The sequence below is a fragment of the Mytilus californianus genome, unplaced genomic scaffold (assembly GCF_021869535.1).
Source record: "Mytilus californianus isolate M0D057914Y unplaced genomic scaffold, xbMytCali1.0.p SCAF_14, whole genome shotgun sequence".
In the NCBI taxonomy this organism is placed as follows: Eukaryota; Metazoa; Mollusca; class Bivalvia; order Mytilida; family Mytilidae; genus Mytilus; species Mytilus californianus.
This window is the reverse complement of record NW_026262626.1, coordinates 14,340,565-14,365,101: the sequence shown is the minus strand read 5'-3', so window position 1 is coordinate 14,365,101 and position 24,537 is coordinate 14,340,565. Positions and strand designations below refer to the sequence as shown.

At 31.1% G+C, this 24,537-nt stretch overlaps 2 long non-coding RNA genes across 4 annotated transcripts in view; one reads left to right on the top strand and one right to left on the bottom strand.

The window, feature by feature from the left end:
• LOC127724267 (uncharacterized) overlaps window positions 1-1,090 on the bottom strand; it is a 39,431-nt gene extending 38,341 nt beyond the window's left edge. For both annotated transcript variants that reach the window (XR_007992420.1, XR_007992419.1), the window contains exons 1-2: window positions 964-1,090; window positions 473-544 (exon numbers count right to left, since the gene is read on the bottom strand). This is a non-coding gene — a long non-coding RNA (uncharacterized LOC127724267). The remainder of the gene's footprint in view (window positions 1-472; window positions 545-963) is intronic.
• A 1,052-nt stretch (window positions 1,091-2,142) lies between these two features.
• On the top strand, window positions 2,143-24,155 carry LOC127724272 (uncharacterized). 2 transcript variants are annotated; one of them, XR_007992425.1, is made up of 5 exons: window positions 2,143-2,163; window positions 3,913-3,984; window positions 14,416-14,562; window positions 21,396-21,467; window positions 24,072-24,155. It is a non-coding gene; the product is annotated as an uncharacterized LOC127724272 (long non-coding RNA). The 2 variants fall into 2 exon arrangements; XR_007992426.1 differs by lacking the exons at window positions 2,143-2,163; window positions 3,913-3,984; window positions 14,416-14,562 and adding an exon at window positions 21,030-21,168.
• Window positions 24,156-24,537: the final 382 nt, after the last annotated feature.

Genomic DNA, 24,537 nt, shown 5'->3' with positions numbered 1-24,537 from the left:
CGTCATTTTAATGGGAGATAACTCATGTAAATTTCAAGATGTTCAAATGGGTATTTACCGGTGAATAAATGTGTAATTCATCGCACATTATTAACTTTTAGGGTTATTCGACATTCATTGCAATAAAATGATAATTAACCTAAATAGTTCATAATAATTCTATCTGAGTCTTTCTACAGTCGTGTTTATCATCTGTCAGATGTTGGTACTTAGTTATTTTAAGTCATTGGTTAATAAATGTGTCATTGAATGTTCATTTTCATATTCATCCTGTATTATGTCCTTGTACAGTCGTAGTTGGTCTCGATCAGATGTACTAGTCCTCGGCTACGCCTCGAGCCAATAATCTAACCTCAACCCAATACTCAATACGACTGTACTTAAATACAGGATTTATATGAAAACACCCATTTCATAAAACTGTTGAATAATTTTCTGATAAAAACTTTTTATAACGATTGTGTTTACTCACCACATGAAAAAATCAGAAGTAACACAAAAGATCCTCCAACAATTGATAAGTGTCTCATTTTAAATAGATGCCCTGAAAATATCAAAAGGATTGTACATGCATTATAAAAGCATGAATTATGAACTTTTTTTTTTTTAAAGATTTTGATGTTTTACTATTAAATATTAAATTCCTAAAGTTTTGCCATCAATAGAATTCCGGATAAACTATAGATTCATTATATGAGCTGCGTCGGATAGAAATCGACCTTATGTAAATAAATATCAATTCATCAGTTAACTCATTGTGGGTTGAAAAAAGTCTATGCTTAGTCTAGATCTGTAAATTTTTTAAAGTTTAGTTGATACAGGAACCCTACAAAACAGACCAAAATTCATCTTTTATTTCGTTTTATTATTCGATATAAATATATAAGCTGCCAGAATAAAACTCTTTTATAGAAATAAATAAAATGCATTTTTTGAAATACAAAACGATTAAGTCGTACTTACCTTCGTTTTGTTTCTCGCTTGAAGTCTGCGTTAATGTACAAAGCATTTCTTAATAATTTATAGTAGATCGTGTCCTGATATAACCACGATTTCCGTCAGATAAATACATGTCCAGGATAAATCTTTATGTTTCCTGAAACAATGCATTATGATTAATAGTGTCAAAATGTATCCTTCTATATGCATGTAGCTGTTTATAAATATGCAAAGAAGCAGAGGTATGATGTAAAAGTATAAATCAAAAGTATGACAAAACAAAAACAAAATATTCAATGTTGTCTTTTACTTTTCCAGTGATTGAAATTAAACAACTAAATGAACAGTTCAGTTGAATTTCTGCTGAGTTGGTTTTTCTAAAAGCGAAAATAAATATATCTTCATTTTTCGAAACAGGGTAAAAAGGGGGTAAAGTACCTACAATGATGTTGTTTTTCCTTTCAGAAACAACGAGTAAAGGACACTAAACTTAACATGTTAACTGAACTGACTTTGATAATGGGAAGTCAAATATTAGGAATGTTGTTGAAAAAAAAGACGTATACAAAACCTAGAGAATAAATGTTTATATATTAGTACGCTAGGTGTAGGCAATCAACGAACACACAAACACACACACCCATAGAAAAAAAACACAGAGGCAGGCAAATTACACTAATTACCGTCGATTACTGAATCTGCGATCTATTACCAACCCATGTAAGAAGGTATGTGGGTAAACTTTTATTCGCCGAGATACTAGTATTACAGGTATACAACCGATGTACTCTTTCTGGACCTATGATGTATTTGGACGTTCATTACCTTTCTGAAATGTTTTTAACTAACTCATTAGAACTTCTCTGAAAAAAAATCATGGATACTAGACATATTTTTAATTGTTGTTTGCTTTAATCCACTAGAAAGGTGAACAAATTCTTGTAATTCCTTTTTAATCATGATATACTTATGTATTATATGTAGTGTGGCATATTCGTTTATGTATAAATGGAAACAGACATAAAGAAGGAAACAGTGTCTCAAATTTCAACATCCTGCTCTGTATCATATGATCTCACGATGTGCAAAACAAACAATAGATTCATCCTGGACATCAATTTCTAAGAAGGAAAATCCTGATTAGTTACGGATATCATCTACTATAAATTCAGACACAGATATATGTATAGTTACTCTGTCTTGTGTAGATATAAACCAAAGAAGGTGAGTATTGCTGCGTAATTGTTTATTTAGATAACTTGCGTTTTATATACAATGTATTATTATAGTTTTCAAAGGTTTTAATTTCAAATTCACTTTAATAACATTATAACACGTCTTTTAAATAAAATATAATACATCTTATATCTGCTGCAAAACGTTAGGTAGCAACTCTGTGAAATCAGAACTTCGGCGATGTTACACCTGTCGTAATTTTAATTTGTACTTTTGCATCCTTAAGCAAAATATCCCTTTTTTTTTTGGGGGGGGGGGGGGATTAACGCAATATATTTATACATGCTCAAATTAAAGCAACAGACTTGTGAGAAAATAAAGTACATTTATTTAATAGTTTCCACTCCCCATAGGAATTGGACCGTCTAAAGATGAGGCCTCCTAAATTTTTTCTTGAAAAGCAGACACGATAGTGAAAACTAGTTGGGCCTGTTATCTACATATTGATTTCATATATTTGCCCTTTGAATTTGATTTTTTGATTTCTAATAACAAATTTGGTTCGGTTTTGGATTCGTATACAAGTCATTGTTGCTAAGGTAAACTATGTCATATCGAGTATTTACTTTTGACATTTATGTATAAAGAAGGAAACACTCACACAATTAAACGTCCTATTCTTTATCAGTTGATTACATGATGTCAGTAAAATTCATCTTGAACCTACATTTCTTAGAATAAAAAACCTGTATTTAGGGACACAATAATAAACTTGTCTAGGTAAAGATAAAGAAAGTGAGAATGGCTATGCCATTTGTTCGTCCCGGTGGCTATAGTAATTGTCTTCGTCTGCCCGTCCGTCAAAAACACATCATTATTCAAAGACCGTTTCACAAAAATCTTTCATTCTCGGTAGGATTATTTGTCGACATCATCTAGTGACCTAGTTATATCATGATTGATTTGATAATCTCTATTTAAGTATTCTGACTTTTACAATTTTAGTTTAAGTTTAACGTAATGCCATTGTGTGACTTCTACCCCCTGTGTTTGTTTTACAGAAAGCTGTGACAGTCATACTTGGTAGAAATTTTTGCCGTCATGTGTATTTGACCATATTATATTGTCATTATGATCTGTTCATTTTTACAGACTTTGACTATTTTATTTAGTATTGTGACATATACATCTTGTAAACGCAACTCCTCTTAGACCATTTAACAAAACGTTCTCATCCTTGATATTATTGGTTGCCATCATATGTAGTTGACCATATTATACCTTCCTTTTTTCGAATATTTTTACGGGAGATATGGGACTTTAACCATTTGTTGCAAAAATGTTTCAATTCCGAGGCTCTCGGTTATAAACTGTACGCAATGAAAAAATATGTGCTCCGAACAACATATCCAGTATTTTTATTTGGATGATTTCTAATTTTGAGTACTATAATCGTGCTCGAAACTTTTATTTCTGCAATGCCTGGTGAACGTATCTCATATAAGGTAATATTAGTTGCTACTATGTGTAGTTGACCATATAATGTCAACATTTTAATCCCACAATTTTTAAATGATAGTAAAACGTTGTAGTTATTGTTATAGTTTTATCTTGTGAACGCAACTCATCTGGGAATATTTGACAGAAAGCTCTTATACTTGTAAGGTTTATTAACCATCATATATAGTTAAATTTAAACTTTACCGTCATAATAGTTTTGACTATCATACTACAAGGACACATTGTGACACAAGATTTATTGCAAATTGCATTGAAGATCTTTTAAATATTTTTCAGTTTATCATTTCAAAATGAACCAATCAACAATTGTTGGAGCAACATGTATGCTACTTCTACTCTTTTCATGCGGTAAGTAAACACAGTACTTACATTTCAGTTGTAGATACATGATTTATTATTTGTCGTTATTGGCTTTTAACCAGCTGCCAGTAACTGTAAGTATTCTCAGATCTGTACTTTGTGTCTTTTTTGGTTTTTCGGGATGTTTAAATTGTAATTGAGTGGTTGTCGTTTATTGCTGTTTCTCATATTTCTTTGCGTTTATTGTTTTGTAGTCTGTTCATGTCTTGAGATGTTACACCACTGTCAACGGTAAGGAGGGTTGGCGACTTCAAAAATGTTTTACACCGTCATATTCTATATGTGCCCGTACCAAGTCAGAAGTCTGTAGTTCAGTGGTTATCGTTGGTTTACGTCTGTCATATTTGTTTTTCGTATATTGTTTTGTTAAAAATAAGGCTGTTAGTTTTTCTCACTTTTTTTTAGGTACTTGTTTATTCCAAATATTTCCTGTTTACCATTTCCCCAGTTGCCAAGGAGGCAGACTAAGGATCCCCGTTTACAATTAAACCAACTGCCCGGGAAGCAGGAGGCTAAAAAAAGTCCACTTTGTTCTTTAAGATACAACAATTTCAGTATTTATTACCAGAAAAAATAGTGTAATAATAATAATGATAAATATTCTTTTATATGACAATAAATGAAAAAAACATCTTTCTAGAATGTAATACTAAATAATATAACATTATAACATAATCGAGTGCACCTCTAAATAATGGATTACCACATACAATTAAAGAGACATAAAAGGCAGACCACATAACATCGTGACTGTTCTCTCTTATGCGGTTTGTTATTATCATATATAATTAATTAATGTGTTTATTTTTTCTTGGTCTGTTGTATTATTAGATAAATAGCTGGGTACAGATTTCAGATTGGTTATCATGTATGATTTCCAAAGATTCAAAATATCTGTAGATGACATTTTTGTCCCATCATATCTAATTTTGTTTCTTTTTTTCCACAAGGACCATTTTGTCAAAATATAAAAGAGATTTACAAGTACGTTTTGGTTCGATTGACCACTGTTATCTCCCAAAAGCATAAAGTGTTCTAGATTTTTATAATTTAATCGAACATTTTATAATATGAAAATATCTTTGATTTTACTAATGATTATTTTGGTTGTACTGCAATCAAAAAATAAATGTTGCAAATTTCAAGTATTATTTACCGTTTGGCAAATATGACATTTTACGTTTGACAATCTCATTTTTTTAAGCCTACTTTCAGTATATATAATATTGTGAATGCATTTCGATTTGAATTTTTATATTTTATTGCCAATGTTAGATTTTTTCAGATTATCCCATACTAATTTCCAATTAAAATCGTGCCCAAAAATTTCTTGCCATTTATTTTGACATTTTGGAACTATATCTTTATTAATTATGTCTCGAATATATTTGAGTTTTAATTCTTTAGGTTTGATTTTTTTGTCGTTTCTATCTAATATGAACATTTCAACAGAGAGTTTCAATTCTATGTTTGTTTTTTCATTAATATTTCTACCAGTTTCTAAAACTTGTTTAAAGTCGTTTTGGATCGAACTTTTAACTCGTGAAAATTCGGATATACAGTTTCTCTTATCCGCAAGTTTTTCAAATATAGAACTACAACTGTAAAATTTGTTGGTTTCTTCATTCCATATATCTTTGATATATTTCATGTTACTTTTAAGAAAGGAAGAAAAAAACAATGGCTTATTTTGGAATGAAAGTTTTGAATTACCAATTATTCTCATATTAAGTACCTCTGTCTTTGTTTTTTGATTATCGCCAGTCTAAAGAAAATAGGACCATGTATAGACCATTAACTGATAAAATAAAGGAATATTTTTAAGATTTAGTCCGGTAACGTTTGAGCACTTACGTAAAAAATATTGATCATTATACTTGTTATCAAATTGTCGAAGCCAATACTTGCCAATCGCATTCCAGATTTCTAACGGTTCATGATGAATGCGATAAAGAGACTTTATTTGTTTGCTTCTAATGAATAAATCGATGTTTATCATTCCCATTCCACCCTTTGTTATATCAAGACACCAAACCTGTCTTTCTATTTGGTTTACTTTCCATTCTTATATAAAATTCCTTAATAATATTGTTTATTTCTTTTTAACAGCACATAGACAATAGAAATGTTTTACTATTAAAGTTTTACAACTAAATGAAAGTTTCCTACTTTTCCACACGTGGACACAGTTTTTAATCTTTTCTATAATGCTTTGCCATATAGTATCATTATCAATTTCATAACCATGATTTACTCCAAGGGTTTTTACATTACCTGTAATCCATTTAACTTTGTTAAATTTTAGCTTTTTTCCTTTTAAGAGATCCTATAAGTAAACCTTTTGTTTTATCGATATTTATTTTAGATCCCGAAGCTTTTTCATATAGTGTTAGAACATCAATAGATTGTTCTACTGATTTCTCATTTTTATTAAATAGTTGAGTGTCATCAGCAAACATGCATAATTTAGTTTCTATACTTTTACCCCCTTCACCAGGTATCTGAATCCCTTCGATTTCCTTGTTACCTCGTATTGCACATGCCATTGGTTCTGCTTGCAGAATGTATATTAGGGGTGCTATTGGACAGCCCTGTATGCTCGAACGAGGTATCGAACAATATTTTGAAACATGTCCATTCGTTTTTATGCAAGTTATAGCATCATAAAGTAACATTTTGATCCATTGTCTAATTTATTCCCTAAAATTCAACTTTTCTAATACAAAATCCACCCAATCCCATTAAACCCTATCACAGGCTTTTTGTTGGTCAAGACATATTATTATTCGATCTTCGTCTTCGTTGTCTATATAGTCTATTATATCTTTCGTGATTACTAAACGGGAAAAGGGATATACGAGTGTTAAATATTTTACTATTCAAAGATTTGCTGCAGAAAATAAAATCAATACGAGACTTCGAGTTTCCTCTCTGAAACGTATAACGTTTGGTATCTGGAAAGCGAGATCTCCATACATCATCTAATTCATATCTCAACAAAAGATTTTTTAATTCTGTTGTATCAACGTCATTATTTTGATGTGATGGTAACCTGTCTAGTTTTTTTTATAAAATACAATAAAAGTTTCCTAATAATACGGTGTAGTGTTCAACGTTTTTACTTAAATTATGCAAATTTTCGTAAAAAGTCTTTCTTTCGGAACCGTTATTTGGTGTATATACATTAACAATATTTAACCATCTTTTCCGCAAGTTTATTGTTTTCTGTTTGATATTTAATTAATATTTAAGATCCATTTTGTTACATCTGGTGATCATTTTATTTTGCAATCGCCAATAGCAATCAGCAGGGTTTAAGAACATCCGTTGTTCGACCTGCTAGTCAAATGCGTTTTGTTAAAATATACTTTGTCACTTTTTTGGTCTTTTTGGAAAATGTTGTTTGTGTTGTATTTAGACCTCTTTACCAAGAAATTTGTTTTGCATGCACACGTATAAAAATTGCGGTTTTTATCCAACGAAATCATAGGTTTGAACGTTGTTTTCAATTTAGACTTGTTTACATCAACAATATGATATACAACGTTATCTCTTTTTAAGTCACACATTTGACATCTTTCATTATCATTGTGATTAATAAAAGTTACATTTTCGGAGATTTTTTTTTGTAACTTTTGTAAACTTTTTCCAGTTATTACCCCAATTGTCAATATCAGATTTCGTACAGTGTGTTTCTTGTATACAAATGATATCAAACTTTTTTGAAACCAACCAATTAAAAATCAAATCCCGTTTTCTATTGTTTTGTAAACCATTTACATTATTGAAGCAATTGACAAAGTCATATTTAGTTCGTATAGGTTTTTTTTTCTTTCATCATTTAAATGTTTCACTTAAATGCTTTGAACCTGGTTATATCTATTAAGAAAATTACACTTCAATGATCGATCATGTGTATACCTGTGTGTAAACAAATAAGGTAGAACTTTAAATATTGTGTGTCGTTTTAAAACCGTAATAGGTCTAATAAACCGATACATATACTTGTTCCCCATATATAACATCACAATTAGGTACATCTTTGCAATTTTTGAACTTTTGGCGATAAATACATGTAAGCATATAAATGAAATACTCATAAATAAAATATACATACGACTAATATGTTAAAAAAAATGGACATGATATTTACAGTGATATTTGTCTTTTTTAATAATTTTTTTTCAACAGTAGAATCAAATCAAATTAAATAATGTTTATTTACACGGGTTTATTCATAATCTACGCTGATTTCTGTTCTAGATACTTTGGATATTCGGTCTGCAGATGTTGGAGTAGTCGTTTTGTCACTCCTGTTGCGTTTGCGATCTACCGGAGTATGTGTTACGGTTAAGTTCATTTTGGGGCTATGTAGAAAGTTTACTTTTTATTCTTTGTGCGCCCTCTGTGCTGACGCGGACCCCGCTGCTGTCATTTTTATTAAACAAGGCTCTGACTACAGCTCCATGTTTATACAATTGATCGTTTATATCAACAAATTCTACAGATTATTCTCGAACACAAATTTGTTTCATGAAATTATTTACATTTTTAGTTGTTTCGTTTATTTTCTGAAATTGAGCACCGTTGCCTTTACGCGGTTTTATATCGTAAAGGCCTATTTGTGCCTCTGGAAAGCTAGACATCACACGATTGACAGCGCTTGTTACAAGAAGGTTTATTTGATCACAGTTGCCTTTGTTTCTAGTGATCTCATTTGTGCCTAGACAAAGAACAACCTTTTCAATATCTTTGTTTCAGTTTTTTGAAAGGCTAGATCAATGATTTGCTCAATTTTGTCAAGGGATACTTCAGATATTGAAGAGTTTACTAATGAATCGTCGATATGTCCGAGCCTATTACCATTAGATGCCCCAAGGAGAACACACACTGTCTCTTTTTCACAGTTTTCGTTGTCTGATAAGATGGATTCTTAGTCACCTTCGTCAGTGTAAATGTTATTTGTAATGTCTTGTCTTCCTTCGAATATTTCAGGACCATAGCTGCCCAATTCCTTTTTTATTTCTGTTTCCTGTTTGTACTGTTTACAGTCTCGTCTGGCGTGTCCTTTAATGTTACAGTAAGAGCAGTATGCTTCATTGGGACAGGCGTTAGCTAAATGACCTATAGCCGAACAGTTGTAACATCTCCTTTGATTCATAATACTTGGATTGCTTTACATCTGTATGAAGGATGACCTGTGATGTGACAGTATATACATGGAGTACGATTGTTATCTGCAAATAGTCTTCAAAATTATTTATTTTGTAAAAATATTTCCTTTCTCTATTGGTACTGTACAGGTATACCTAACAACAAAACTATTTTCATTTACCTGTGTTTAAAGTTATTGCAAATGAATGGTATTTTTGTTCGAGCATATTGTTTTTCTTTAATTGTTTAACATTTCTTACCGATATAACATGTTACTTTTATTATGCTTCCCTTAGTTTATTTATTTTGTATTTACATTGTGTCATAGGTCAAATTTATTTGTTCAGTGCATGTTCAATGGTGTTAATATGTCCTTTGATTGAGTAAAGCTATTTCAGTTGATATTTTATAGTGTGTCTTTCTATGTTGTGATGTTACACTATTGTTTCAGAAAAAGGGTGAAGGTTTGGTACCATTAAAACGTTTAAACCCTCTGCATTTGTTTCCACCTGTCCTAAGTCAGGAATCTGATGTTCAGTAGTTGTCGTTTGTTGATGTGGTTCAAGAGTGTTTCTCGTTTCTCGTTTTTTATATAGATTAGACCGTTGGTTTTCCCGTTTGAATGGTTTTACACTAGTAATTTTTTGGGGCCCTTTATAGCTTACTGTTCGGTGTGAGCCAAGGCTCCGTATTGATGACCGTACTGTGACCTATAATGGTTTACTTTTATAAATTTTGACTTGGATGGAGAGTTGTCTCATTGGCACTCATACCACATCTTCTTATATCTATTTACATTGTACTTCGAAACGACCAAGTGAAGTTCTATTTGGGAGTACTGCCTCATAGAACATAATATGAATATACCGAGACTCATTTTCAATGGTTGTGCCTTTAATGACGCCTCGCTTTATAGAGCCTGGTACAACTTTACCAAATCTAAGCATCTGAGTACAAATGTAGCAATTGTCTAGTTCATAAGGCTCGTCTTTTATTGTTACATGAGTAATTGAACTCTCTACTTCATAACGTTTAATATATCTGTCTCTAAGAGTTATACCTTGAGTCGCTAGTCTGTCTTTTGTTTCGGGGTTTTTAAGAGTAACTATACAATCTTTTTCAGTAATTCGAATTGATAACACATCGTCAATATTAACTACTTTACCTATTTCTGACATAACATCCTCATGCGATATCCCTTTTAGTCGCTAGTTTTCTCAATTGAATTGTTACATATTTTTCATGTCGGGGCCTTTTATAGCCGACTATAGGGTATGGTTTTTTTTCAGTGATGAAGAGCGTAAGATTACCTATAATTGCTTGCATCCACTTCATTTGAACTGTAATGGATAGTTGTCTCATTTGCAATCATACCCATCTCCTTATTTGTATACATGTTTGAGTTACTACATATCAATTGGAACATGCACTGTTAATGCTATTATATATATCAAATATTGTCTTAGTAAAAGCAACCTCACCAAAAAAGGGGCAAACTCAGGAAAAGTCAGTAGTACCTGCTGCACTGACGAACCCTGTTGCGGTTCTCTTGATAAGACATCAGGAAGAAGCGCATTGGACCATTCATTTTGGTAAAAACAAGGCATTCCCAAATCTTTAAAATATAGATTCAAAAAGTAAAATAAAACAATACCGAACTTCAAGGAAAATTAAAAACGGAGAGTCCCTTAAAAATGACAAAATCAAAACCTCAAACACATCAAACGAATGGATTACAACTGTCATATTCCTTGGTACAGACATTTCCTTATGTATGAAATGGTGGATTAATTCTGGTTTAAGAGCTAGCTAAACCTCTCACTTGTATCATAGTAGCGTAAAATTCCATTATATTGACAACAATGTATGAGCAAAAGAAACAGACATAATAGGTAAAAATGTCAAAAATTAAGGTACAACACTCAAAATTGTGTTTTTTTTTTTGTTTTTTTTTTAATGTATCATTTTTTATTGAAATCTGTACATTTGTTAGTTGAATACATCGAATACCTGTACCTTATCCCGGCCTCGTTAACATTAGTAAATAACATATATATGCAGATATTAGTATTTGTTAGTAATTTACACATTATAATGACATAATAAAATAAAAATATATACCATAACACAAATAACAATTTGGATGTTCCTTAACAATTTGAATAGCTTAAAATTAACTATACTTTAAATAACAAAACATACAGATATATATATATATAAAAAAAAATATGTTTGAAGTAGAAAAAAAAAAAAAGAATAGATACAAAAACTCATAGTGAGTTCTGCATTATAGACCAGATATTGAAGAGAACTGATAATTAGAGAGAAAAATAAAATAAAAAAAGTTTTACCTAGATGAATTTTAATTTAACATCCTATCCTATTTCTGTCAAATTTAAACATAAAAGTTTGATTCTACATGTTTGTACATTTATTTATTTAACTGTCAAATAATATAGTGAAAGTATTCCACATTTCATCGAAAATTTCCAGTTTCTTGTTTTTAACAGCAATGTGTTTCTCAATACAGTAAAGATCCTGTATTTTCGTTTGCACTCCAAATAATGTAAGTCTTCTCTGAAAATATTTACAACTAAAAATATAATGTCTAATATGCAGAAAAATCAGGTTGGTCACATTTCTACTAAAAGCTTTTGAGATATCTCCAAAAATACAATTTTGAATAGTAAAGGGAATACTTATACCATTTGAAATAAACCAATGTTTATTTTCATTTATAAAATTTTTGTACAATCTCACAATTCCAAAACAAGTGTTCAATTGTTTCATCTTCTTTTTAACAAAATGTACAATTTTGGGTTATCCATTATTTTTATTTTATACAATAATTTGTTTGTTCCTAAAATACGCTGATTGATTCTATACTGTAAACATTGCAATTTGGTATCTTAATCACTATGAAAACAAACAACTGTACCAACAAAGAAAAACAAAATGGCATTTAGACACCCTAGAGACAAAGCACATAAGCAAAACTGAAAAACAAGAATACAAAAAATTACCATAGCACAATAACACAATGGCGGGATGTATAAATACCGAGCCAAACAAAAGGATATTACCAAAAATGGACTAAAGGATAGAAATATACAAAGACAAATAAAAAGAAAACTATGACACATGATTAAGATGATAAACAACGTCAGCTGTTTTTCACCCAAAACGAAACAGATATCGAGAGAGAGAGAGAAAGAGAGAGAGAGCAAGAGAGTTGTATGTGACATTGCACGTATGTGCATACTCAGGTGGCAGCGATACAGAGGCTTAAATATTTCATTATTTCGATTGGAAATTTGTATCCCGTAGAAATATTGATGATACAACCGTTAAAGAGAGGTGTTCAATAACAGCTCACTGTCAATATGTTATACATCAATTTAAACATTCATTACGCGCATAATGCATATTTTATATGAAATTATATCGGCAAATTGAAAACGAGTGTTCAATATTTTGCGATAAGAGGAATACCAAAGACATTTTTTGCTATTCAAGCGTGCGTGATCTTCTGTTAAAGAGTATGTTAATATATGTTTCATTTGGTTTCACCATATTGCATGTATTGATAGGTAACGGACTTCATCTCCCTTATACCTAAGTCAGTGTATTTCAATATGTGTTATCGATGTAACATACTTTTCGTAAGGACAAAACTATATTCATCCTTTGATATATCAAATATTTCATATCTGTTTGACTCTTTTAAAAACAAAACAAAGTGTATTAAAAAAGTAAGAAAGATTGTCAAAATAATCATAAACATCATGAACATACCGTATAGCGGGTTATTTTCGCGGGTGTAAAATTTCGCGGTTTAGGGGCAACAAAGTATACGAACAATTTTGGCGGTTTTTATTTTTGGTGGATTCTTAAATCCCAATTAAATATTTTGGTGGATACTGAAATTATTGCAGTTAAAAAGTTGTAAAACTTGACAAAAAAGTGTCTATTGTTATGGTAAAATGATTTGTTTTTAACTGAATAACGTCTAATTTATTGATTATATTCTGATACAGTTAATCAATAGAATACTGGTCATTTAGATATTTGTTGCAGGTATTAATATTTCTTGTTAATTTTTCGGTTGATTAGTTACGTAATTGACCGGACCTTTGGTGTACTTACTAATTAGGTTAATAAATTAGCAAGAGTGTCTTACAACTCTTGTATAGTTCGACATTAATTAATAAGGTAACTACCTGATATGAGTACCTTACACTCTTTTTTTAATTGACACTAATTAATAAAGGTATAACACCTGACAGTCATTTTATAAAATACATATATGTATAATGCAAAGGGCATGTATGTTGTTAAAACTAGCATATACCTTTATTGACCTGCCGACCAGAAAAAAAAGATCGTTTACAAAACGCTTTAGCTATTAGAAAGTGCCCAAATATGCATAAATGTTCGTGGAATTTATTTTCGCGATTTTCGTTTATCCGCCAAAATATGCGAAAAAATACACCCCGCAAAAAAACCCGCTATACGGTAGTATGTGTTTTATTCGTTCAAAATAACTTTATTATATGTATTAATTTTGTGATTTGGTTTTTTTTTTTTATGTGCATATCTGACCAATCACAAACATACACAGACAATATTTGGATTCATTTATAAATGCCTACATTGAATAACAGTAAATTGAGTATACAAAAAACAATTAATGATTACCTCTAACGGTTAACACTTACAAGAAAGGCGAAAGATACCAAAGAGACATTTAGATTAATAAGTCGAAAAAAAACTGACAACGCCATGGTTAAAAAAAGACAAACAGACAAACAACAGTACACAAAACACAAAATGGAAAACTAAAGACTAAGCAACACGAACCCCACCAAAACGTAGGGAAGATCTCATATGCTCCGGACGGGTAAGCAGATGATTCTGCTCCACATGTGGCACGCGTCGTGTTGCTCAAAGTACAAACTCGATGATAAGTCTAATTAGGTATTTCACATTCGGGGAAACGAGGACTGTATTGTAGTTACGACAATTGGAACATATCCGTCGTCATCTGTGAAACAGATATTCCATAACGGTCAACTAAATCATGATGACGATTGTAAAATTAACGAAGGGATGATTTCAACTTCACCATTTTCCTCAGTTGGAATTCTTGGTTTAGTAGCTTCCTTATAATAGATAGATTAAACACATTTAGATTGTATCGATTTAAATTACCAAAACAATGAATCATATTATTGTAATACTTTAACTGTAACAAACAATTTTCAGTACTTGATGTGCGAGGAAAAGGACCAACAAAGTCAGATTGTAAAAGCTGTTGTGCACTAAATGGACCAAGAGACGGAAAGTGCACTCGTTGTAATTGTAAGCCAAACAAACAGAATCGGGGACGATCCGGATATAATTAATCATACGGTCAGTATAAATAATTAACCGTCATAACATATATGTGATTTTTTTATGATAAATATCAAAATGAATGTATTAAATCTAAGTGAGTTACAACAAATAATTACACCAGTATCATGTCTTGACTAGAATAATCTTTCGAACTTGATTGAGATGTTAATATTTAAACATATCATGTGTCTTTCCTGATAAAATGCAATGAAGATAGCTTTTCAATGAAGTATCAATCATGTTTTTAAAATTCTGTTAAACGAGTATATTACACGTATACTCTTTTCATTTTGGAATCTTTAAACGGCTAATACTATCTTTAACCAGTAATGTGTACGAACGGCCGAATTCATTAAACTTATTCTGCGTAGAAAGGGATGAGATTGAATCAGGAAAGAAAAATATACACAACAACAAAGACAACAACAAAAAAACTTTAAGTATAACTGTCCCATAAAATACATACATGTATATTGTATAACAACTAAGGTCAATCTCCTTCATCAAATGTCACACAAACGTCATAATTAATGGCAAAGTATGTATAGAAAAACAGTAAATCTTGAAAATACAAATAAAGACCTAGGAAAATCACAAAAATGAGATTAGATCACAGTATCCTGTGGTTCGATGTAGGTGGAGTCATGACAGGAAAAGAAATAACCGAAATGAACAGAACTTTGACACATATGAAAAGATATTAAGTAGCAGGTGATTATACATCTTCTAAAGTAACAAAACTGATTCATCCTCATAACAAGTTTCACTTTGTTCATTAACTTTTAAGCTACAAAACACTTTTGTTATGAACTTTGTATGTTGAATTGTGGGACAGGAAACCCTTGGTTAGTTATATTATTAATGTATTATTGTTCTCTGCTCTCAGTCTTGTATCACATCATGTGTGTATTATGTATTGCCATAGCATGTCATTTATTTGTATTCTTGCAATGATAAAATGTCCTTGAACATTGAAGATGTTCCTATATATAAAACATTTACTCCGAAGCACAGCCGTCGATGTTAGATTTTATTAGTTTCAATTATATTTCAATCCATAACTGTTCTTCTGTATTGCGGTCGTTCTATCCAAAATGGCGAAACCCTCTCATGCTACTTTCAGTCATGTTTCAGATCTATATATACTGCACGAAGTTCTATGTAACTTTGTTATTTCATTAGTCGGAAACTGTCAGAGCTGTTCAACCAATTATAAAAACTAGTCACATGTTTATGTGTCTTTGGAAAAGCTAAATCATTCGCAAATTTCATGTTGACCCCGGGTCTTTCTTAGTCTTTGTCTAAATTAATTTTTACAAAACTTGTCTAGAATCCGGAAGATTCGGATCTTGAAATATTATAAAAAAAGTTGTCTATTGTTGAAGAATGTAAGTTAACCTGTACATGTCATTCAATTTAAAGTTCTTTTGGGTTGTCGTCTCATTGCCGTAACTTCTATTCAAGATTAAAATTTGGAGCGCTAAGATGTATAAGCAAATTTAACTATCCCTTCTCGTATTGATATGTTTGTCTTATGTCAGAAACCTGATCAGTTATAATGTCAGTGGCAGATCTGTAATCTATCAGATACAGTCTGCCTCATATCTTGACTTACATCTAGACATACACAATGAGGGTAGAGTAAGGGTAGAGTAAGAACAAACTTTACGAAAAATGGATATTTTCAGCTTCATAGTTATTAAGTTTAAATTTCTATGTATTATCCATGTTATCATAGTTTTCCATATAGAGTTTCTTGTACTTGTTTTTTGTTTTTTCGTCGTCATGTGTTATTTGCTATTGCATTTTCAGTGTCCATTCGACTTATAGGAATGAATGTTCCCATTCGCATGTTTTTCTTTAATGTTTCACTAAAATGTATTCACAACTTTTTTACACTAGGGGAAAGCTATTTAGACATTTGTCCATTGATGAAAACCTTTATTTTAATCTTAATATGTCTTTTGGTTTTTGTGGTTTATGGTAATTTAGTTGGTCCACATCTCCATAGGGGTGGGGGAGTAGCACAGTACCTTCCCGAGAAACATTGCATTAAAAAGATCCATTTGGTCTTATACCACTGAATGAGACAGATCAACTATAAAAAGAATCATTGTATTCAAGATTCATGACGATAGGAAACCTGTCATACATTCATTTGAATGGCACCTCAAGAAAACTTCCAAAACATCATGTTAAATTGTAAAGAATTAAAAGTATGCTTGTAAATACGATTATCTCGTCATTAATACATTTTATGTTCGTTTATTAGTTTTGGAAAAACTGAATTGAAGCCGTAGCAGCTAATACTTTATCAAATGTGTCTTTTGCTGTTATCAATCCGATATCAGCCCGTTCCTCCTAGATATAAGCAAGTTCATTTAATATACGTATGTTTGTGTGTTTGTGTCTGGATATTTTAATACAATAGATAATATACTAAATGCATCTTAAGTAGTACACTTAATTTTTTCGGGTGTGAATAATGGTTAATATTTATAAACGAATGCATGAATCTTACGTCTCCGAATATCAACTGAATAACACACAAATCCGTTTTGTATAATTTCAAACGTAATTGACAGAAAAAGCGAATCAGAGAGAAAACGTAAACGTTGTGTTGTCTTAAAAGTTAATAAATGTATAGATGAAAAGTGCATACATACTACGAGAACGACACATGTGAAACTTAAAATGATAATATCATGTATGTAAGTGTAGCAGCTCCGACTACACTTACATACTAAGTAAATGTATCCTTTTATCCTGAAAATGAAAGCAAGTCCTCTACAAAAGTATGCAGTTCCAATGCAAAAACAAATGTATTGGTTAAATTCATTGCCTGTAATGATGTTGTGTAATTTTGATTGTGTGATAATTCATGAAGTGGAATGGACGGCGAGATTTCAACATTGTTGACTGGATCAGGACAGTTGACATCTGTTGAGAAATTTTACGTAACGGGGTCAGACACATTAAAATGGCAATTGCAAAAGGTCTTTAAGTAGCACTTTGTTCATTAACCACTTATCAGTAATCCTTTTATTAAGGGCATCCTGATAGAAACGTCCTTGAAAATCAATTGTGGGATAAACAGCCCTTATTCAATTGCTATTCGAATACTTAAATGATAAAGTAATCCTAAAATACTTCAATGTTAAAGAATCTTGCACCATTAACGAAGGTGCTGTATTAAAATCTACTACAAAGTAAGACGCCCATATTTGACTTTACAGCGTTATAATTTCTATCAACCGTGCAGGACTATGAATTTCGTGGACTTATTATTTAATAATAATTGTTTTATTGTAACTATGGTATAGTTGTATACTAAAATGATGTTGTAGAGAAATGGTGGTATAGGATAATATGCAAACCAATAAATACTTATACTTTGAAAAAATATAGTTCAAATCGTGCTTTCTCATAATACAGTAAAAGCATTGGTCACCTTACTTGTTTTGTTATTTTTGAACTAAGAATTGTTGTTTTAAATTTAAAAAAAAGCTATAATGTTTATATAAAATCAAATAATTTTACAATTAAAAGAAAATTTCTGTTCTAAAATATGAAAAATTCAGTCAAAATATTAACAAATCAGTTGTGGTCATATAAGATCCAAAATGGCCTTTAATCATTTTCAAATCTATCTTTATTACACATTCTGCTATGTTACTTGTATTATACATTGATCGTGAAAGGAAGGTTCCGAGTTAGTGAAACTCTCGTTACATGTTTATGTCTTTTGATTATCTGAATCGTTGCTGAATCGTCGAATTTGCTGTTATACCCGGAACTTTCATAGTCTTTGTCTTATGAATTTTATGAAAGAAGTTTGTCTAGACTCTGGATGATTGGTGACCTTGAAATATCATATAGACATTTGTTCATTGTTGAAGACCTTATGTGATTCTGTACATGTCTTTTTGTTTATTGTATTTACATTGTATCATAGATCAAATTTATTTGTTCAGTGTATGTTCACTGGTGTTAATATATCTTTTGATTGAGTTAAGCCATTTCAATTGATATCTTATAGTGTGTCTTTCTATGTTGTGATGCTACACTATTGTTTCAGATAAGGATGAAGGTTTGGCACCATTAAAACACTTAAACTCGCTGCAATTGTTTGCACTTGTCCTAAGTCAGGAATCTGATGTTCAGTAGTTGTCGTTTGTTGATGTGGTTCATAAGCGTTTTTCTTTTCTCGTTTTTTATATAGATTAGACCATTGGTTTTCCTGTTTGAATGGTTTTACACTAGTAACTTTTGGGGCCCTTTATAGCTTGCTGTTCGGTGTGAGACAAGGATCCGTGTTGAAGACCGTACTTTGGCCTATAATGGTTTACTTTTATAAATTTTGACTTGGATGGAGAGTTGTCTCATTGGCACTCATACCACATCTTCTTATATCTATTTGTTCATAATTTCCGTAACAGTATAATTATCAGAAACTCGTTTAATGCGACTTTAAAATATGTTTTTGTTGATATTTAGTGCACAGGGACACCTAAAACCACAAATCCAAAACACATCCAGATATGAAAATATGGTGTTAACCACTAGACAAATATGCATATAGAATCTCAAGGTCTGAGTCCCCTTAGTGTTGTGAATACATTCAAAAGAACATATCAAAGAACAAAGAAGCAGAAAGGTATAAAAGAGATATTCAAAAACACATAAGTCAAAGGAGCATTGACAACGCTATTCCAAAAATAAAAGACGACAAAAAGACAAAAAAAAAAGTCCACAAAACACTATATAGAAAAATAATGCATTAGCAACACGAACCCCGCAAAACAACTGGGGAGATCTCAAGAGGTTTGGAGGGATTAACATATTTGAAATTTTGATAAAATAAAAGATGTTCTTTTAAAAATAACTCTATGTACATGAGGGATAAATCTTGTAGAAAAATCACTCTTTTTCAAACAAGACATTCTCTGACATTATCAAAATGTTGGATATTTTATTGACAATATTTGGTTACGTTTAGAGGACGTCACGTTCAACAAACAATCGGTATTCCTGCTTGAACCAACTGTGCTCCTTTTCTTGTCGACTTGTTCCTTTATTCATATGAGGCTCACTTCATACAGGAGCTTCTTTGGTAGAATGAAAAGAAGATAGCATTTATATTTTTAACGTCACGTTCGGCTATATAGATGATGTCCTCTCACTGAATACTTCAAACTTTGGTGACTATGTTGATCACATCTATCCTATCGAACTTAAAATTACGGAAACAACAGATACAGTTGAATCTGCCTCATATCTTGACTTAATCTTTTCACCTTTTCGGAGTATCTGAGATTGCCCACAGCAGATTTTTTGTAGATTTTTTGGTGGGGTTTGTGTTGCTTAGTCTCTAGTTTTCTATTGTTGTGTGGTATAAACTATTGTCTGTCATTTGATCGGTGTTTTTTTTCTATGACATTCTAAGTTTGTTTTCGACATCTGAGTTTCAATATTCCTTAAATCTTAGCCGTTCAAGTAAATAGAACAATTTTTTTTCAATTTGAAGAATCATTTATATGACTTGAAGTACGTGGTGATATTTTCGTACATAGGTTTACATATAGTCCCGTGCACGTGGGTAATTCATATAGACAGATTTTCATACCAAACTCTTCCAATCGACAAAAATAAATTTAAATCACAATAACAAAAAAAAAATTATAACAACTATAATATCATTATAATTCAAAAAAACATATACTGAACAATACTAAATTTTATATACATCCAATATCAGCCAAAAGTCTTTTTTTTCAGCTGAAACTGGTACAAATGATCTAAAATATATTTACCCTCTATGTTTTGCATTATATTCTGTTTTCTATATATCTGACTCAATACCAAATTCGTTTGACTATCTGTTTTGATGGATGGAAAAAAACTTAAGCCTAGGGTTTTTGTCCATTTGTGTGTGTGTGTGTGTCTGTTAGCAGATCGTTTTTATCTGATTGTTTTTGTCTAAATATCGGTAAACTACCGTCGTCTTAATTTATGTCTCGACTGGTCTGTTTAATTCTTTTTTATATAAAAAGAAGATATATATGTATGTACATCTGTCCTATGAATATCAGTTTTTTTATTTCCCATTTACCAAGTTCGTTTTATTTTGATATCGTACACTAGTTATATTCGGACAGGTATACAACGTAATTATCATTTTTGATCCTCTTATGAAATTAGACGTTTATTTCCAACCTTAAATGTTTTCGTCATTAAGATAAGGAACTTAGTAGGAATTTCTCCAAAATAAAATCATAGAAACTAGTTCAAATCGTTATTACCATTCAACTACTACAAAGTTGAAAAACAAAATTTTATTTGTTATTTCATTCTAGTTATGATATATCTTCGTATTTTGGTGTCCTTGATTATTTACAAACCACAAAATGCATATAGAAGGAAACACTTTGACAAAATTAAACCTGCTGCTATTTATCATATGATCTCACGAGGTGCAAAACAAACAACAGATTCATCCTGGACATTAATTTCTCAGAGGGAATATCCTGACTAGTTACGGACACAAGCTACTATAAATGTAGACGCAGATTTATGTGTAATTACTCTCAGACTGTTTTGTGCAGATATAAATCAAAAAAGGTGAATATTGCTGCGTAATTGTTTTTTTCAATTAATTTGCCTTTTATCTATTATCATAGCTTTCAAAGGTTTGAATTTCATATTCAAGTTAACCTTGTATAAATGAATTATGCAATTATAAATAGAAATTTCTATCTGCGACAAAACCTGGTAAAAAATAAACAAATATCAACTTTACAGTAAATATTCCATGACAAATGCATGAACAATCATTTTAATATTTTCAGGTTAACATTTCAAAATGAAACATTTAACAATTGTTGGAACAGCTTTTGTATTGCTTCTTATCTTTTCATGCGGTAAGTAACATTTTTTGGAGTAACTAGTGTGTAAACAAATATTTAAGTTAGTAGATAAATATAACTCGAACAAAACATGTTAATGTTATAATATGCATCAACATATGGTATGATCATGTCGTATCATACAACAAAGTCATGATATATTTTACCAATCTATAAGCTTGGTATCTTTAATTAGTTTTTACAATCGCTGGGTCGATACCACTGCTGATGGAGGTTTCGTTCCCTGGAACATTATCAACACAGTAGTCAGAACTGTTGAATTGACATATATTATCATTAATGCGTTCATTGTGTGTAAATTGAGTGTTTTTAAAATGTTGAACTGATGAATACATTAAAGTTTTTCTATCACAGACTTATGTGCCCATAAGTAGCACAACTTTAGTAATTTTGGATTTCAACTTCGTATTTGAGTTGTGCTTTAAATTGTCGTTCATTTTCCGTTCCGAATTATAAGCCTGGTATCTGTGATAAGATGGTTTGTCTCTTCGAAATCAGTAAAAACTGTCGAAGGACAGACACAGCATGGCTACAAGGAACACAGACGAAAAGATGAACAAAAATTCACAGTAACAAAATTGTCGCACCGACAAAATAAGGGACGAGCTCGTGTGATCTAGAAAAGTCAGCAGTACTTGTCCTCCCTGATGTTATTTTTCATGATACTCGTGATCAGGCTTTAACAATTGTTTATTGAAAAAACACGTTCCCCAAACGTAACAGATATGTTGGTCAATAAAATATATGCAATAATCAAGCATCTGATGTTGCCGGTATGAGAGAATGCTTTGTTTGAATCAGAGCGATCTTTCACAAAGTATGATGTTAACCTTCCTTCGACAAGGTTATTGTACCTACTTTGGTCTCTTCAAGTTAAAAATAGGGTGCACTAGTTAAAGGGTAGGACATGTTTTAATACTAGTGCAAGAAGAAATACCCTTAGATTGTATGTACTCTAACAGTTCTTTCGAATTTTTTAGAATCCACATCTTAATTTTGAATTTACAAACAATGAACCATATTAATTAGTCTAAACGTGAACTCTACCTTTATCTTGACCATACTGAAAAGTCCAGAGTCATACTTGAGCAGGCTGAATCAGTCTTAACCTATTCCAGACTTGTACTTAATAAGCTTTCGACCTGTTTTCATGTCTTTAGCTCTGAACGATACTCGGCTTAAGTCTGAACCATACTAGATCAAACTTGATCAATAAACCTCTACTTTTTCCAGTCTTGAATTTATAACTAAAATTTATCTACATTAAATCACTTATTTTTACATTGATTTTTTATTATCATGATTATCAGACAAATCTTTTTTTTATATATTACCTCCTAGTCAATTATCAAGCCAAGGGAAGCAAATGTTGTAAAAAAAGAAACTCTAAAAAGAAACAAAACAAGAAAGATAGATTAGAAATAGGTCGATAAATGACTTGGTTTAGTATGGTTCAGACCTGGTCAAGTACTGTCATACAAGCGAGAGGTTTAGCTAGCTTTAAAACCAGGTTTATTTTACCATTTTCTACCACGTCAGGAATATGACAGTTGTAACAAAAGCAATATCGACAGTGTTCCTCATTGCATGTAAACCTTAAGTGTGATTTGAATCTGGTGATAAGTCATGACGAGGAAAGGACGACGAGATTGCAAGATCGTTGACAGGAACAGAACGTTTGACACATGAGGAAAGATATTTTGTAACAGTCAGAAAAATCATGATACTGATCGGAGAAGGGTTTTAAGTAACAACTTCATCCTTATAATGAGGAATTCTTAATGCAATTTTTGCTTAGCATTAACACTTTTTTTAGGGACATACCGATAGGACTAAATATTAGAATATTAAAATATTGCACAATTAATGAAATTGCAGTGTATTCACATTTACTCTAAGTATTGCCATCAGTGTTAAGCTGCACAAAAACACAGCCGGTATAACTTTTGACGTTCCAGGAAGAACTTTAAGCTTCGGTTACTATATTTGATACAGTATCATTTATTATGGTTTTGATTGTAAATATGATGTACAATGCAGTTGTATATTAGAATGATATTATAAAGTTACTGTTGTGTGTGATGATAAGCCAACAAAAAACTAATAAACATTTTGTACTTTGAAAAAATTAAATTTCCATAAATTCATGTTATTTTGTTGACGAATAAAAGTTTAACGATAAGATAAAATCATTTGAATTTCTCCAATTAAAACATAAAATTCATGTCAAATAAACTGCATTTCTGTTTCAAAACATGTTTTGAGGCGAAATCCGAATCAATCATTTGCGGTCATTTTCGGTACAAAAAGACAATGTAACCGTCGTACTGCCTTTGTTCGTAAACGTTAACGGTATATGTGATGTTTAAAGGTATAATACTTTGCGTAACAATGGAGCAGCATCATCATAAGAACTCCAATCGGTGTACAAAGTAAGGTACATACAAGACTTTGCAGTCACATTTCTTTAACTTTCAAGTGTTTTCTGATTAGAAATAAAGAGATTTTGATTACTGGGTAAAAATATGTTGAATTCATAAGTTTCAGAGTAATTTTCTATACGAAAACATATTTTTTTCTTTTCTTCTATTTTTTCAGGAAAATGAGCTTGCAGAATCCCGGTATATGTCAGACATGTCAGATGCTAAAGCTGAAAAAAACATAAAATTATTTGACAACAAATCTTGCCTTTTTCACTAATTGATTGCCATTTCCGAACCATTAGTCTTAATCATAAATCCCGGCATTTATGGGCGAAGATGACAAGAGTTTGTGGAAAGTTCGACATATTAATGATTGGAATTTCTTTTGATGACAATCTAACCTAATAAAAAGAAATATTATCAAATAATATTATGTTCTGTTGAAAACAGTAAACTCAATATTCAATTTCTAGAATTTGACAAATCTTTAAATACATTTTAGGTCAATTTTGCTTTAAATTAAAGCTTCTCTAGGATTCCAAAAGGTCTGCCATCAACACCAAATTCTATTGAGTATTTCAAAACTTTCTTTATTTTTTAAACAAAATAACAAAAAGTATAAAGATAATACAGAAACCGGG